This window comes from Mus musculus, chromosome 11 (assembly GCF_000001635.26).
Source record: "Mus musculus strain C57BL/6J chromosome 11, GRCm38.p6 C57BL/6J".
In the NCBI taxonomy this organism is placed as follows: Eukaryota; Metazoa; Chordata; class Mammalia; order Rodentia; family Muridae; genus Mus; species Mus musculus.
Window position 1 is genome coordinate 66,930,773 of NC_000077.6, and position 16,681 is coordinate 66,947,453.

The 16,681-nt window shown below is 45.6% G+C and overlaps 1 long non-coding RNA gene across 1 annotated transcript in view; it reads right to left on the reverse strand.

The window, feature by feature from the left end:
• Nucleotides 1–16,314, reverse strand: part of Gm12298 (predicted gene 12298) — a 41,455-nt gene extending 25,141 nt beyond the window's left edge. Inside the window, exons 1-3 of the long non-coding RNA NR_033539.1 lie at nucleotides 16,036–16,314; nucleotides 11,342–11,457; nucleotides 9,940–10,091 (exon numbers count right to left, since the gene is read on the reverse strand). This is a non-coding gene — a long non-coding RNA (predicted gene 12298). The remainder of the gene's footprint in view (nucleotides 1–9,939; nucleotides 10,092–11,341; nucleotides 11,458–16,035) is intronic.
• Between the last annotated feature and the right edge of the window lie 367 nt (nucleotides 16,315–16,681).

A 16,681-nucleotide genomic window follows, 5' to 3' on the forward strand; every position in this document is an offset into this window, starting at 1 on the left:
GTGTGGTGGCACACACCTTTAATCCCAGCACTCGGGAGGCAGAGGCAGGAGGATTTCTGAGTTCAAGGCCAGCCTGGTCTACAAAGTGAGTTCCAGGACAGCCAGGGCTATACAGAGAAACTCTGTCTCGAAAAAAACAAACAAACAAACAAACAAACAAACCCCACACACATACACAAAAATTAAAAATAAATAAACCTTAAGAAAAAAAATTAAACAGTTCTCTGAATGACTTACATGACAATGATTTTGTGACTATGTAGAAGGGTGACCCCAAAACTGTCTCCATGCGTCTGACTTTGGGTGGATGAGCTTCTTACTGTGACTATTTAAATTGTGTCATCCTACACCTCTGGAGGATCCAAGGTGGATCTCAGAGGGCTAAAGCAAGGCGTGGTCACGACCGCCATTCCCTCGAGAGGGCCCAGGGAGGAATTCATCCCCTACTTTATACAGCTTGCATTGGCTGTCTATGTTCCCATTTGTAGACTCCATTTCCAGAGAGAGAAATTTGAAGGGTTTGGCTTCCAATGTCATCCCATCTGCTCTTGTCTCCTCCCTGCCTCATAAAGAATTTTGCTCTGGGCCTTATGTGGGCCTCTTCTACTGAGACCTTGATGTCAGGTTCACAGGGAAAGCTCTCAAGCTCAGATTCTTTGTTCTAGCTGGCTAATACTTCAATGACAAAGCCCCACAGAGCAGGTGGTTTAGGCAGCAGATGTCATCTGTTTCTGTAGCTATGGAAGCTGAGAGGTGGTGGAAAGGGACCAGAGATGGTTTCCTTTGAGGCCAGTGTCCTTGACTGACAGATGGTATGTCCTCTCTGTGTCCAGATGTGGTCCCCTCATCCATGCAGGTCTGTGGACTAATCTCATGTCCTTACCAGGCCACCAGCCATGTTTGACCAGCATTACTCACATGTTCTCCTTTAATATAAGTTACCTCTTAAAGACCTTGCCTAAGATACAGTCGCATTCTGGAAGCCTGAACACAGGCACATCATGTACATTGGGTAGGGTGGAGCTCAACCTCTCGAATTCTCTGTCCCATCAGCAAAGTCCTCTTCTCCAGGGTAGGCAACCTACCCACAAGCTCCAGGGATTCCAATTAGGCATCTTTGGGAGGTTCCATCATTCTGCCCACCATAGAAATCTTCACCTGGGGACTGGAAAGATGTCCCAGTGGCTAAGAGTGCTTACTGCTCTTCCCAAGGATCTCAACTCAGGTCCCAGAACCCACGTGGAACAGGGAGTAGTCACAAGTGCCTGTAATTCTAGTTCCAAAGACTCTTAGAATCTTTGCTGGACTCCTTGGGCACCCATACACACGTGGCATGTATTCACACAGGCACACACCTGTGCCCATAAGCAAAAATAAAAAAATATATCTAAAACAAAAGAAAAGAAGAGAAAAACTTCCCAGAACACCTCCAGTAGCTTACACTCAACCTGTTCTACACTCAATCCTTTCTCCCTTATATGTCTTACTTCAAGAAATGATATAACCCTTTGACATCGTTCAGCCAGAGAGCTGGAGCCTGGGAGGAAGTGTCAGACAATCCGACTTGCCTGTCTGGTATATTTTTCCCCAGTGTATTTGTACTGGCTGGTTTGTGTGTCAACTTGACACAAGCTGGAGTTATCACAGAGAGAGGAGCCTCCCTTGAGGAAATGCCTCCACGAGATCCAGCTCTAAGGCATTTTCTCAATTAGTGATCAAGGGTTGAAGGGTCTATTGTGGGTGGTGCCATCCTTGGGCTGGTAATTTGGGGTTTTATAAGAAAGCAAGCTGAGCAAACCAGGGGAAGCAAGCCAGTAAGGAACATCCCTCCATGGCCTCTGCATCAGCTCCTGCTTCCTGACCTGCTTGAGTTCCAGTCCTGACCTCCTTTGGTGATGAACAGCATTGGGGAAGTGTAAGCTGAATAAACCCTTTCCTCCCACAACTTGGTTCTCAGTCATGATGTTTTGTGCAGGAATAGAAACCCTGACTAAATAAAACCTCTATTTTATCAGAAATAGCAGTGTAACCAGATAAATGTGATTTTTTTTCCTTGCAGATACCCACTGGCCTCCCTGTAAGAGTTGAGCAGGGATTTGCATGTGAACAATTGCTCAGGAAACAACAAAGAGCATCTGCCTGAAGCCATTGCCCCTGATTCAGATTTAGATATGATGGTGGGAGCTACAGCTGCCACCTCAAGTCCTCTAAGTGACCCTGAGAACGGAAGCTGTTACCATGTACATAACACAATAGAAAGTGGAAAGATGCCTGTGACCTTGGTGCTGTCTAGCGAGCTACTAGGTAACGTGCGGGGCCACCCAGGATTCTTTTGCAAATGATTAAAAGGTCCATGGCTTCTTATGAACTCCAAATACACATTACTAGGCTGACATCTATTATACACTTTATAGTCATTGTTCACAGGATCTAACTGCAGATTCAACCAACGGAAGACTGACAATGAGAAAACTGTGTCCATACTGAACATGTCATTACCCTCTCTCAGTTAGAATGCACAGCATTCACACAGCATTTACACCGAATGTCACACTCGAAGTCACCGGCACATTCCTGAAACAGAAGGATGTGCATAGGCTATATGTAAATATGATGGCATTTTCTGTGAGGGACTTGAGCATCTGTGGACTTGGCTGTGAGAAGAGGTGCTGAGGAAGCAGGAACGCACAGTTACAGAGGACTGGAGGTGCTTAGGGGAAACAAGAGCCTGAAAACTTAAGTTCAAGTGAATGTAGGGTTTTTTTTTCTTTTTCTTTTTGCTGTTTCTTTCTTCTTTTTGTACCTGAAAATGTTCTAATATCCCAAGAGAGACAGAAGGGAGAGTAAGTGGCAAGGTTTGCCATTTGTGATCCCTCCCTCTCTCCCCTTTTTGAGGCAACTGAACCTTTTCCAGACCTGACACCCAGGTGGGGGAAAGTACACTCACACAGGGCTATAGATTCACATGTGGTCCCTCAGGCTGCCCCACTGTTCTAATGAGACAGAGGTAGGTGAAGTTCACTCCATATAACCAGCCATGGATAGAGAGAACAGCTCTCTCTCTCTCTCTCTCTCTCTCTCTCTCTCTCTCTCTCTGTCCATCCATCCATCCGTCCATCCGTCCATCTGTCTGTCTGTCTATTTCTTGTATCAATGTGTATTGCTGTCAAAACTAAGGTAAGCTCTCAGGAGGTCTCACCCTTAGGGAGACTATTTCTCCTGGTCTCAGCATGCCTTAGGTTCCTGCACTTCTCTGGCTACAGGGAGAGTCAGTGAGATCTTGTCCCCGACCATGTTAGCATGGCTGCTGCTGCTGCTCTTGCACTTGTTTGAGTCTTGTTTAGGAAGCCATATTGCTGAGGGATTGTGGGTGGAATTTCCCTGTCATTTCTAAAAGACACGGTCTCACAGATTCCCTGGTTCTCTGGCTCTCACCGTCTTTCTATTCCCTCTTCTGAGGTGTCCCTTGAGTCTTAGATGCAGGTGTAATGGTCAACCATGAAATCATATATATGCAAGTAACACTAAATGGACTAGCAGTTTGTGTTTATATATTTAAAAATAATTAAAAATAAAGGCTATGATTTTAAGAGGGAGCAAGGAAGGAGGTGAAAGGATGAAGGGAGGAAAAAAGTGGGCAAATGAAAACTTAAAACTTTTTAAGGAGGTAAATGATATAACTTTTTAAGGAGGTAAATGATGTAGTGTCATTTTAATTTAAAAAGAAAAAATTAAGGTAACATAATCTTACTGAGCATATGGCATGACATGAAATGTAGGCTAAGTATACAGACCCTAGATACAGTCTATACTTCCTTCCTGGGCTTTCCCCGTTCCTTGATCTTGGCCAAATTACTTTTCCATGGCCCTTATCTTCACAACTGTGCGGTGGTTAATAATTAAAAATAAAAATGCTTGTTTCCTTTGGCACGTTACTTGGGAATGTCCATAGAAAGCTCATATACCACACTGAATAAAGTTAACTGCTTTCAGTTAGGTAGCCCAAAGCTGACCAGACAAGATTGGAATGGCCTGCATGATGTTGAATCAGGAGGGAATGTAAAATTTTGGCAATTACTTGTGAGTTGGTTGGAAGTAAAGGATTTGGAAAGGGAGCTGGTCACTGTGAACTAGCTCGTGAGCCAACAGGAGCATGTCAGAGCAAAGGTTTCCTCTGCCACTCCTGACTCCTCCCTCCCCCATGCCTGACAGACAGCACCTCACTAGTCAGCACCGCCTTGCCTTCTGCAATATCCCTCAAGGGTGCGTATTTCTTGGGACTGAGAAAGTTCATCCATTACTCCTCAGTAGCAAGGCTCTGCAGAGCAGCAGTTGAACCTCTTTGCATGGAGCTGTGACCATGTTCTGAATAGAAGAGCCCGCAGGCTGAGCCTTATAGGCTCAGATCTCTCTTCACAGGCCATCCAGCTCTACGTGGAACCACCACAGGCGGGAAGCTCTAGTCTCTGTGGTCAGGAAGCCCCATGAAGACCCAGCTGTGAACTTGAAATGAACAACTTTATTGGGTGGATAAAACAGTGAGGCTTGCTTGTTACAGCAGCCAGAACTGCCCCACACATAGATCACTGTCATTGTCGCTGTTCATGGGTGCCACGCAGCCTCTGTCTGCTCATCTCTTTCTAATTAGCTACGGTGTCCTACCTGTGTCCTCCCTTGAACTTACTCTCTTGCAATCCATGCTACATGCACCAGGGTAAATTTTTTCCCATATATATATATACATATATGCATATTTTTTTCTGTGTGATACATGCTCCTTAAGTAGGCAAGGCTGGGCTCAAACTCACAATCTCCTAAATGCTAAGACTGCAGGTGGGTAACATCACACCTGGCACCAAACACAAAATTCTTTTCCATCATTACCTCATTATCATTTTTAACTTAGTGTATAAGGTAACGAGTTTCACGGTGACATTTTCATACATTCATATCATTGCATTCTGTTCACACGGATCCTCTTTCTGTGTCAAATCCTTCCATGGTCCCGAGGTTGGAGTTCTCTATTTGGCTTTTCAGTCCACAACTCCTGCCGCCAACTTCCTGGCATCAAGGCAGGCTCCATCCACCCTGTTGGGGTTTGAATAGAAATGCTCTCCATAGGCTCATGTTATTTGAATGCTTGGTCCTTAGGGAGCAGTGCTAGTTGAGAAGAATTAGGAGGTGTGGCCTTATTGGAGGAAGGGTGTCACTGAGGGTAGGCTTTGGGGTTTCAACTGCTCAAACCAGGCCCAGTATCTTCTTCTTCCTGCTGCCTGCCGATCCAGATGTAGAACTCTCCACTACCTCTTAAACACCATGTCTAGCTGTAGTCTACCATTTTCCTGCCTTGATGATAGTGAACTAAGCCTCTGAATTTTTAAGTAAGCCCAGCTACACAGTTTCCTTTATAAGAGTTGCCATGGTCATGGTATCTTTCCACAGCAATAGAACACTGATGAAGACAACCACCAAACTTCTTTTGGATCCTCATTCGACATTCAGGAATCCTTGCTCCATTCTGTGCCCGCAGTTGTTCAACCTACTCTGTCCTCCAGCGACATGACTACATGACGCAGCTCCTCCCTACCTGCCCTGTCCTTTTTACTGTTGTACTTTCTCTCTCCAAACCCCTGTGCTCATCACTATTAACTGACTCCTTACTTGTTGAAAAACAATTCTTTTCCATGGGAAAGTGGGAAGGTTTGGTGCTAAATAGACCTGGATTATTCAAAATCCAACGCTACCAGCCTTATCACATGAGTTCCTGACTCAAGTCTCAAGTTGTAAACTGTAAGGGTCCATGATTCACTGAAGAATGATACTTCAGACTCAAAAAGTGTGTAAAAGCAGAGTATTTTATTCTGCAGAAGTCCAGCATGCTGAGGTCTCCCATTCCAAGATGGAGACAACCAAGTGAACTCGCAGGCCTGATTTAAAGCACATTAGGGGAATTTGGGGGTAGCCCTCTATCTTGCTCCGTCTCTAGGGACATTCCAGAACCATTACTGGAGCATGGGGGCTGGAAACTGTTGTTGGAGAGGTCTGGAAACTGATGCTGACCCATTGCCCTTGATTTAGGCCAGGTGGCAAGGCAGCTTCTGATGACAGGGCAGTTTCTGACTAGCTGTTTGAAGTCTGGGTGTTTTTTCTAGTAACTAACTTGTCTGAATTTGCCCAGTTCTTAGACCTAGTCTCTTGAACTGCCAATTTGAAGCCTGCCTTGGAGTCAGCCCAGCCGTCTCAATATGACAATAGCAATTACCCATCAGGTACCCCAGGACTAAATAAGAAAAGAAAGGGTACCTGAAGAATATATTCAGTTAGTGTTGCCAGTACCCTGTGGTCCCCAATGTGGTCTGTGGTCCCCTCCCCTACAAATGTTGAAATCTAATGTCCAAGGTGTACTGGGAGGATTGGAACAGTGATCAATTTATAGAGATAGCCCTCTCCAGAAGAGGATTAGTTACCTCAAACAGAGATTCCAGAAAATCCCCTCTCTCTCTGCCATGGGAGATTACAAGAACTCAGGCAGCTGCCACCTGAAAGAGGCCTCTACCTCTCAACCTGCTAAGCAGTCCTCTACCCCTGTCTTCCAGCCTTTTACTCATGAAAAGTGATATATTGTTGGTTGAAAGTCACTCAGTTTGACACTTTCCTATTGTAACTAAATATGGTCCAAGGCAGTAAACATTCAATAAAATACAGGCATTGTGCTATCTTTGTCCCAGGAAACCCCATGCTATGACCATAATACGAAGGTTCCCAAGTCCTCGGGAATTTATTCTAGCTTGAACATGTGAAGCCATAGATTAGATTCATCCAGGCGAGACTCTGAACAGAGAAATGCGGCAGCTGGAAACCCAAGCGAGTATCTTACCTGTGTGTTATTGTGATTATTAGAGACCCTCTTCTGCCTCGGGCTGATTTATATGTACACATCCCCACTTGGGGTTTGGCTCAGAATCCACATGACAATTCCAAGCCTGTCATTCTGGAAAAACTCCATTGGGCCTCCTTCACAGGGAAGAGAGAAGAAAGAGCCCCATTGAATGTACCTGCAGGACAGGGTGTGGCAACTTTCTGGGACTGAACTCAGAAACCAGACTAAGGACTGACGGCACCAAAGACAAGGTCAAAGTAATGTTCTCAGGTCCAGCCCAACAAAAGGATGAAGGGGAGTAGGGGCAGTCCCTGAGAAAGTGTGTGTGTGTGTGTGTGTGTGTGTGTAGAGAGAGAGACAGAGACAGAGAGAGACAGAGAGACAGAGAGACAGAGAGACAGAGAGACAGAGAGACAGAGAGGCTGGAGGTAGGGTGGGGTGAGTGTAGCCCCACCAGGCCAGACAAGCTGCTGGAGACTGAGGTGTGCCTGCTCACTCTGGAGGAGGGATGAGATGCTGGCCAGGGAGTGATGCTCATGTGGGAAGGGCATGGGACAGCTTACTAAGCTTTTTCCCATAGTCTGTGCAAGGGAACACTCCTTCAGTCCTTCACTCAACAAATGGCCACTAAGAACTTTCTAAATGCTGCTCTGGGCACCAGGTGGAAGGACATGTATGAACAGAGCAAAGCAGAGTTGGCCCATGTGAGCTGCAGAGCTGGGGCATGTACACATGTCTGAATATCAAATGCCCACAAGTCCCATACCTTAGAGCCTTTGTCCCCATTGTGGTACTATTGAGAAAGGGTGGAAGCTTTAAGAGGAAGGGCCCAGTAGAACAGAGTTAAGACCTTGAGGTCATGTCCTTGAAGGAAATACTGAGACCTCAGCCTCTTTCTCTTCCACTCTGTGCTTTCCAGGCACCGTGATGTGAACAACTTACCCCACCACACACTCCTGCCATAATGCACTGCTCCCCCACAGGCTCAAAGGCAGCAAGGCCAAGCAACAATGGACTGAGATGCTCAAAGGTGTGAGTGAAAAACAAACCTTTTCTCTTTATAAGATATTTGTGACAGTAGGGTGTCTTAGTTTGGGCTTTACTGCTGTGAACAAACACCATGACCAAAGCAACTCTCATAAGGACAACATTTAACTGGGGCTGGCTCACAGGTTCAGAGATTCAGTCCCTTATCATCAAGGTGGGAAGATGGCAGCTTCTAGGCAGACATGGTACTGGAGGAGCTGAGAGTTCCACATATTCATCCAAAGGAAGCCAGGAGAAGACTGTCTTCCACGTGGCTAGGAGGAGGGTCTCAAAGCCTACCCCACAGTGACACACATCCTGCAGCAAGGCCATACCTCCTAATAGTGGCACTCTCTGGGCCAAGCTTATTCAAACCAACACAAAGGGAAACCTGGCTAATATAACAGGTCTCTCCTCTCCTTTAGGTCAGTCTTCTACTCTATCTCTACCTTGAGGGGAGGGTGCCTGCCATTTGGGCTGTTCCTATCACTTTCTTTGCTACATGTGATTGAATTTCTCAGGCTTCTGTATTATGATGGAGCTGGAGAGATGGCTCACTGGTTAACAGCATCGAATATTGCTCTTCCAGAGGACTTGAATGCTGTCCTTAACACTCATGTCCAGAGGGTCACAACCTACTGTAACTTCCCTTCAGGAGATCCAACTCTTCTAGCTTCCAAACACACCTGCACACATGGGGCATACACTCATACAGACACACACATACACACAAATAAATATATAAATAAAATCTCCTTTGACTTTTCTTATGATATACAGTAACTTTAAAATACTTTTATAAGTTAAAATATAAAATTCCAGTTATATAAAATGACTACATTTGCAAAAACAAAACAAGACTAAACCAAAAAAGCTTGTACCTTAAAAGGGAAATAAAAGAGTTTATTCCAGAGCCATTTTGAATGATCATGGTCTGGAAACACAGATTTAGGGTACCCCAATTCCATGTTCCAACATGGAAGCAGTTTATAAAGTTTTATGGATTTTACAGAACAAAAAAATGTCATAAATCAGGGCAAGTTTAAAATATTTGGTGGGTACATCAGAGAGGTGGTTATAGTAAGATGGGGAGGGAGAGGCTTTGCTGTATATAGTCCCTCAGATGCTATCTGAGGACATTCTTAACTTTGGGTTGGTAGAAGCAAGTTGTCTGCTTCAGTAATAGATTCTAAAAGGGTTTTTACCATTTACTAACATGACGTTAATTCTGACACAGAGGTGGGCAAGGAATGGCTACTCTGGGGCTAATACTAGCCTAAGACAAGGTAGGTAGCCTCTGGACCAACCATACTCCAGCCTCTCTATGTTCCTGCAGCTCTGATCAGTCAAGTGGTCTCTGTCGACACAGCTTCTTCCCAAGAGTTTTCATTCACACATTCGAGAGATCTGCTGTGCAATGCCATACCAGTAATTAACAGTAGGTTTTTTCGAACCTAGCAATTTGTTAAGATCTGATAAATGGCTTAGGGGAGTAGAAAGTTGTGTGAATGCCACTATGGTCTGCTGATACCGCCTCAATATGCTCTTCTGGCCTGGCTTACTATAACATGCCTCCTGCCTATCATGCTCTTGTTCTCTCTCTCTCTCTCTCTCTCTCTCTCTCTCTCTCTCTCTCTCTCTCTTTCTCTCTCTCTCCCTCTCCCCCCTCTCTGTGTATATATGTGTGTGTGAGTGTGTGTGTATGTGTGTGTGTGTGTGTGTGTGTGTGTGTGTGTGTGTGTGTGCAAGCCATGTACGTGTTATACATGCATGAATGGGTGCTATAGCCAATGTGCAGAGTCCAGAGGAGGACTCTGGTGTCCTGCTCTATCACTTTTTACATTATTCCCTCGAAACAGGGACTCTCACTGCCTCTGGAGCTAGGCTGGCATCTAGCAAGTTCCATTGTTCTCCTGTCTCTGTCTTCATGCCCCTAAGTGCTGAGGTTACAGGGGTGTACCATGCTGGGCTTCGTAAGTGGATTCTGGGTATTTAAAATCAGATCCTTATTCTTTCTCAGCAAGCAGGCTTACCCTCTGAGGTATCTCTCCAGTCCCCATCCTCCAGCTCTCGAGTCCCAATCTGTTCAGACACAGCCAGGGTCCTTCTTCAGAAGCATGCATCCCAGCCCCTTCAGCCAAACACTCTCCCACAGCTTCCAGCTCCAGAAGAAAGATGCTCATTCCTGGACAGATGTTATACAGACACTAAGAGAACACAAATGCCAGCCCAGGCTACTATACCCAGCAAAACTCTTGATTACCATAGATGGAGAAACCAAAGTATTCCATGTCAAAACCAAATTCACACAATATCTTTCCACGAATCCAGCCCTTCAAAGGATAATAATGGGAAAACACCAATACAAGGATGGAAACTATGCTCTAGAAAAAGCAAGAAAGTAATCCTTCAACAAACCCAAAAGAAGACAGCCACAAAAACAGAATCCCAACTCTAACAACAAAAATAACAGGAAGCAACAATTACCTTTCCTTAATATCTCTTAATATCAATGGACTCAATTCCCCAATAAAAAGACATAGACTAACAGACTGGCTACACAAACAGGACCCAACATTCTGCAACTCATGCCCCGTTATCCTCCCTCACCCAGCCACCCAGCAGAGCCACCAGCCATCACATAGCTTTGCCTCAGCCTGGGATGCCTTCCACTTTCATGGGGTCTCACATATCCACCCTGTGCATCTCAACCCAAACACAAGATCCTTTAAAAAGCATTTTTGTTTGTTTTTGTTTATATCATTTCCTCATTTCCTTCTCTTCCTCTAAACCCACCCGTATAACTCCTCTGCTCTCTTTCAAAAGCATGGCCTCTTATTCTCTAATTGTTGGTGTGTGTGTGTGTGTGTGTTTGTATTCCTGAGTGTCTCTGTAACTCCAAGGATGTTTACGTCACAGTAGTGACGGCTGTCATACAGAAACAGTAATTTCCTGGATTGGCTAACGTAATGTCTCCTCTCCACTCCTTCTTGCCCTCTTCCCCACCCACACACTTTAAATGTCCAAGTGTTTTACCCTTTCTCATTTTCAGAGGCAGACCATGACCTAAAACAGCCCAACTATACAAATGGGAAAAAAAATGCGTGAGATAGATGGGAGCCGATAAAAACAGGAGTTGGAATTCTGAGTCCCCATCTTCCCCTGCCTGGCGAATGTAGCTAAGTGTCTCTCCATAGCTGCTGCTCTGAGTCAGTTCCCCGAGGATGGGAGAACCTGGTGTATGATGCACTGTGCAACCAGTATGCAAGTATTCAATCATCCACAGAACACATGCAATGCTGTAAGGCTAAAGGTAAGGCTGAGCTATGATGTTGGCTTGATAAGGATATTTTCAACTTGCAACGGGTTTTTTGGAGGGGAGGAGAATGTGACCCCATTATAAAGAATGGATGAGTACATGAGAAGAATACATACCTGATGTTGTACCTAAAGATGTCTGAGGAACCAAGGGCAGAAAGGCCTGAAGTTTGGACTCTGGAAGCTGTGGGCAGGTCCCAAGCAGAGTTCCTGGAGCTTGGTCCTGGGCCTGGCTTAGAGAAAGCAGAGGTCGCATACAGCCAAACCCTGTGCTGGCTCAACCCTTGAACTCTGCTTACAGGCTCTTGACTCGACTAACTCTGGAGCAACCCAGGAAGAGCTATACAAATGGTGACCGAAGCCTGGGTTCTAGTTCAGGACTCGGCAGATATCCTGGTGGAAGGCTTATGATTTGTGTGTCTGATAGCTCTTGCTATGTGCCCAGCAATCAATTCAGAGAAGGTGTCACCAAAGGGTCCATAGATCTAAACACACATACACGAAGACACCCAGAATCTCTATGAGAGAAGGTACTTTGTGGAACTAATCTACTTCAGGAGCAGTAATGGGGGTCCTGCCCTCCAAAATGGGGTCAGGGAGTATCAAGAGAGGGAAGACATGAAGTGGAACTGATAAGAGTTACAGGGTTGGTGAGGGAGGCCAAGCTCTGGCTCTCCGACAAGCTGAGAGTATCCCAGGAGTTGGGAGACAAATCTCTTACCAAAAGCCAGCTTCTACATTGCTAGGGAGAAGCCAGGGATGCCTGTGCCCTGACTGACAAGCCACCCCATCCAATGAAGGCAGCAGAAAACCAAATAAATTGTGTATGGCAGGTGCTGCTGTAAAAATAACAGCTTAATTACATAGCAATCCACCTTTCACAGTAGAACAACAATAAAAACTAAAAAGGGAGAAAAAAAAGTCTTGGGGAAGATTTGAAAGAGACCCCCAAACAACCTCGGTTGCTGTAGGAATGTGAAAGGACATCCCATGATCCCACAGTTCCAGGTCAGGATGTGTACCCAAAAGGGTCTGGGAGGGGCACAAAAATCATACTCAAGTATCCATGTTTAGAGCATCATTATCCACAATAGCCAAAGGTGTGTGAAACCCAAAGTCTATCTTCGGGCCAGTGGATAGGCAAGAACACAGATACAAAAGAGTGCTTGCTGTTCATTCCCTAAAATAAAGGGAATTCTGACCCATGAAAGGTCCTTGGGAATGGACCTGCTAAGTGAAGGAAGCCAGTCAGAAGGGTCAGGATTACACGGTTTCATTTCTGTCTAGAATAGTTAAAGTCATTGTGATAGCAAGTGAAGTGGCTTCCAGGGGCTGAAGAGAGGGAGGAGGAGAAGTGAGTGTGAAATGGATAGGGTTTCATCTGGGGAAGGCGGGGGCATTCAGGAGATAGACCGTGGATGCATACACATACCCATGTCCTTGGTACCACTGACCTACACACCTGAAAATAGTTCCAGTGGTGAACTCATGTGTGTGTGTGTGTGTGTGTGTGTGTGTGTGTGTGTATGTGTGTATGTGTGTGTATGTGTTTGTATGAGTGTGTGTATGTATAAGTGCCTTATGTATGTGTGTGTGTGTTTTACCACAATTAAGATGTTGTAAGATAATTTTAATTAAAATGAGAATTAAGAAAAAAAGCAACTTGGTCCTCTGAATTTGCCTGAGCAGAGGACAGACAGACAGACAGACAGACAGACAGACAGGGGAAGGGTAGTGTTTAAGGCACAACAGCCACCTCGAGCAGGTTCTCTCTGCAATTGTTACTGGCCTGCTGGGTGAACCTGGGCAGACCTCTTCTGTGCCCTCAGCTCTTGACAGGAGCAGGGCTGATGGGAGGATGGCAAACTGCTGAAGCTGAACACGGATGGGTGCCCACTGCACCCTAGCTCCTGCAACCAAGACCTGCTACATGGGGCAGGTAACGATGGCAAGGGGGAGTTTTTACAGCTTTACTCCAGCCCACTGGGGAGTGAGAGGAGGCCGGGGAGGGCTGTAGAGCTTGTTGGAGAGCTGGAGGCTCTGAGCATGGATTCCAGAGGCCTGGGTACCTTTGGAGCTCCTCAGGAGCCTAACAGAGGAAAAGGGATGGGCTTTGAAATTTGTCAGGCACTGAAAATACTGATCCTCACTTTCAGCCTGGGGAAAAGGAGAGATAAATGAGGATTGATCTCATATCATTGATCTGGGCCGTCCCCTGGGCCATGTGCTAATGCACAGGCTCACGTTGAAAGACATTGTTGTCACTTTGGTTTTCATTCCGTTTTTCATATGACTTTCAGGATTGTATCTGATTGGTACTAGCATGTTCATGCTCCCTTTAAAATCTGTGAATCTTGAGTCTTTATTTGAAGGAACAGGACTCAGGTTCATCGGTTTTAGTTACCAGCAATGTCTAATTCAAGAGTCAACACAACCCACTCGCTTTGTGAGTAAAATCATATTGGAACTTAGGCACACCCATTTACTTTTATATCACCTATAGCCATAATGTCATCTTTGAATGGTTGCAGTAGTGACCACACTGTGTGACATGGCTGGCACACAGATTACTGTCTGTTCTAGTACAAAGAGAAAAAGAAAAAGAAAAAGAAAAAGAAAAAGAAAAAAAAAAAGAAAGAAAAGCTTAAAGACACCAGTATAAGTTAATTAATACCCCCCTCATGTGTGTGGATGTACTTAAATGTTCTCTATTATAGATAATACAAGTTTCTAACATTAATTAAAATATTTAAAAGCAGTCCAAGAAAAGGCAAATACATATGATTAACAAATAGATACACTAGTGTTGTTTAATAACTAGAAGTAGGTACATCTAGGGCACACATATATAACTGGGGCCTGATGAGCCCCAGATTACGCGGGAATGAGGGAAATCAAGGGGTGAGGATGGTGACCAGAGAGAGCCATTGGCAAGGGAAGAGAAATGGAGGGACATGGAGGGGTCTGGGAAGGAACACTTAGGAGCCTAGGATTTGTGTTTGTCATCCCAGAGATAGACAGAGTGCTTGGTATGTTCTGATGGACTTCATTGGGATAGGGCCAGGAAGTGGTGCAAAAGTGTTAAGGATGGAGGTAGTGTACACCTGTAATCCAGCACTCAGAGGAAAGGTGTCAGAGAAGGGGAGGAAGGGGGAGGAAGGGAGAGGAAGGGTTAAAGATAGCTCCTTTCCCCTGGAAGCCACAATACTGAGAAACTGAAGATATAAGAGACAAGGTTTACAGTGTGGGCTCTCGAGTTCACAACTGTGAACATATTTAATCTTCTAAATTACCCTGTGAGACAGAGAGTAAAGTGGGGAAGTTGAGAGAAAGAGAGGGTCAGTGAGCTGCTCAGGTTCACACAGCCTGTAAGTGGCACCACAGGGCTATTCTATAAGGTCCTGCTCTATGACAAGGCAGGGAGGCCCAGTGAACAGGGCAGCAGGGCCAGCCCCACCCAGGAGGTGACTGGAACTTGGTCATTCACAGAGTCAGGTCTGGAAAGTGTGATGCAGGATCACCTGAGCACAGGGCTGGCCCATCCCTGCCTCAGCCTCATATGGGTAGTAGGATCTAGTGTCATGGAAAGACTGTCATTCTGTGATTTCACAGGGTGATGTCACATGATGGTGGTCTTGTCAGGGGACAAAAGTCTCCATTGCTGAGAAGAGGCAGGGCTGTGAGGCAGGAATAAGAAAATAAACCCTTCTGACCCACAGGGGTGACTAGAGACTCGAAAACCTAAGAAACTGAAGTCAGAGAGACTTCAGATGACCAAGCCTGGCAGACACACTGGAGGCTGGGTACTAACAGTGCCTTCTCTACACGCTAAGCCATGGTGTGGAAAGGAAACCTGCCACTGTGTGTACAGGTACCTAGACTATTCCTTACCTGGTTTGGGGTTTATCTCATTGTGTTCATTAAGCATTCGAGGTTATCAAATATTAGCTAACGTGTATTACCTGTGCCATAAGATTCTGCACACTGAGTGGGTGATTAATATTATTTTTAATAATAATATACTTCAAATTTGTTTGTTTAGTTGGCTTTAATTTCTGAAGCAGGATATTATTTAGCCTAGAGCTTGAACATATGATCTTCCTCCCTAAGTCTCCCGGGAGCTGAGGTTATAGGTATATCCCTCAACACCTGGAAAAATGTGCTTCTTCTCAAGGTTGTACCTATATAGGGGTCATTTGGGGCTATGCGTTCATTGGTTTGGTGATATAGAGAGGGTAGCCAGGGCAAAGCCTGCCTTCTTAGCCTTTCTTTCAGTGAAGCCAGGACAATGAATCAAATCACAGCATTGGTCCTGGTGCCTGGAGATAGGGTAGATCACCCTTGGTGGGGTGCTGACCCTTTTATAAAATTACCTGTGTCTCTGAGGAATGGGCTTGGAAGCTTGTAATGTTCTACCTCTACCACAGGTAGAAAGTCAGAGGCTATCCAAACAAACACACAGATCTTCTGATTGGGTTTCTAGGCTATGGATTGAACTATGTCTACCAGTTTCATACACTGAAGTGTTAATCCCAGAACCTCAGAACATGGCCACCTTTGGAAATGCAGCCCTTGGAGAAACAATTAAAGATCAGACTAAACTCGAGCAGAGTGGCCCTCCTAATCCACAGAGACACATATACAGGGACAAGCCCAAGTTGAAAGCAGAGGTCGGCACACAGTGCCTCCTCCCAGGGACAGCAGAGAGGCTAGCCAGTCACAGAGTCACGAGAGGAGAGAACAGCTTCTGCTTGGGGCCAGCAGGGGAACCAGCCCTGCTGACACTTGTTCTCAGACTTTCAGTCTCCTACCTGGAAAACATGTCTGTCATTTAAGCCACTGAGTCGGGGCTTATTTACCGAAGCAGCAGCAGAGGGCGTGGTGCTGGTCTCAGGGGGGCAGAGAGTTAGTGTCTCTGCTAATAACACAAGGTGCCACCCGCTGTTCTTCCTTGGGCCAGGTGAGTGTTTCTTAATAATGACTTGTCCCAGATGCAGGGTGGAGACCCCAAGCGATTTCCATTACTCCACACAGTGCTCTCTGCCTGCTCCTGTCTCCTGCTTCCTCCTTCCAAGCCGCCCTTCTCTCTTGCTCTCACTCGCCCAGCTTTTCACCAAGCCTCCTGTGGGTCTCTCCCAGCTGTGCAAATAGCTACACTGACCTAACACCCGGGAGAGGCCACTTCAGGGGATAGGAACAGAGAAGAGACCCAGGCAGGGTGGAGGGGATCCTTGTGGCCTGGCCAGGCTACTGGAGCCTACAGTTAGCCATAAGCAATGTGGCCATGTTCATAAGGAGAACATGACAAGCCGAAGAACCAGGAAGACAATGCAACCCACTCCTGAGGGTGGGGGTGGGGGAAAGAGAGAGTTCTGAATCTGCATGATTAGCAATGAATTGTTGCTAATGATATCTAGATTCCCAAGCAGTCAGTGATTTGATTTCTGCTACTTTTAC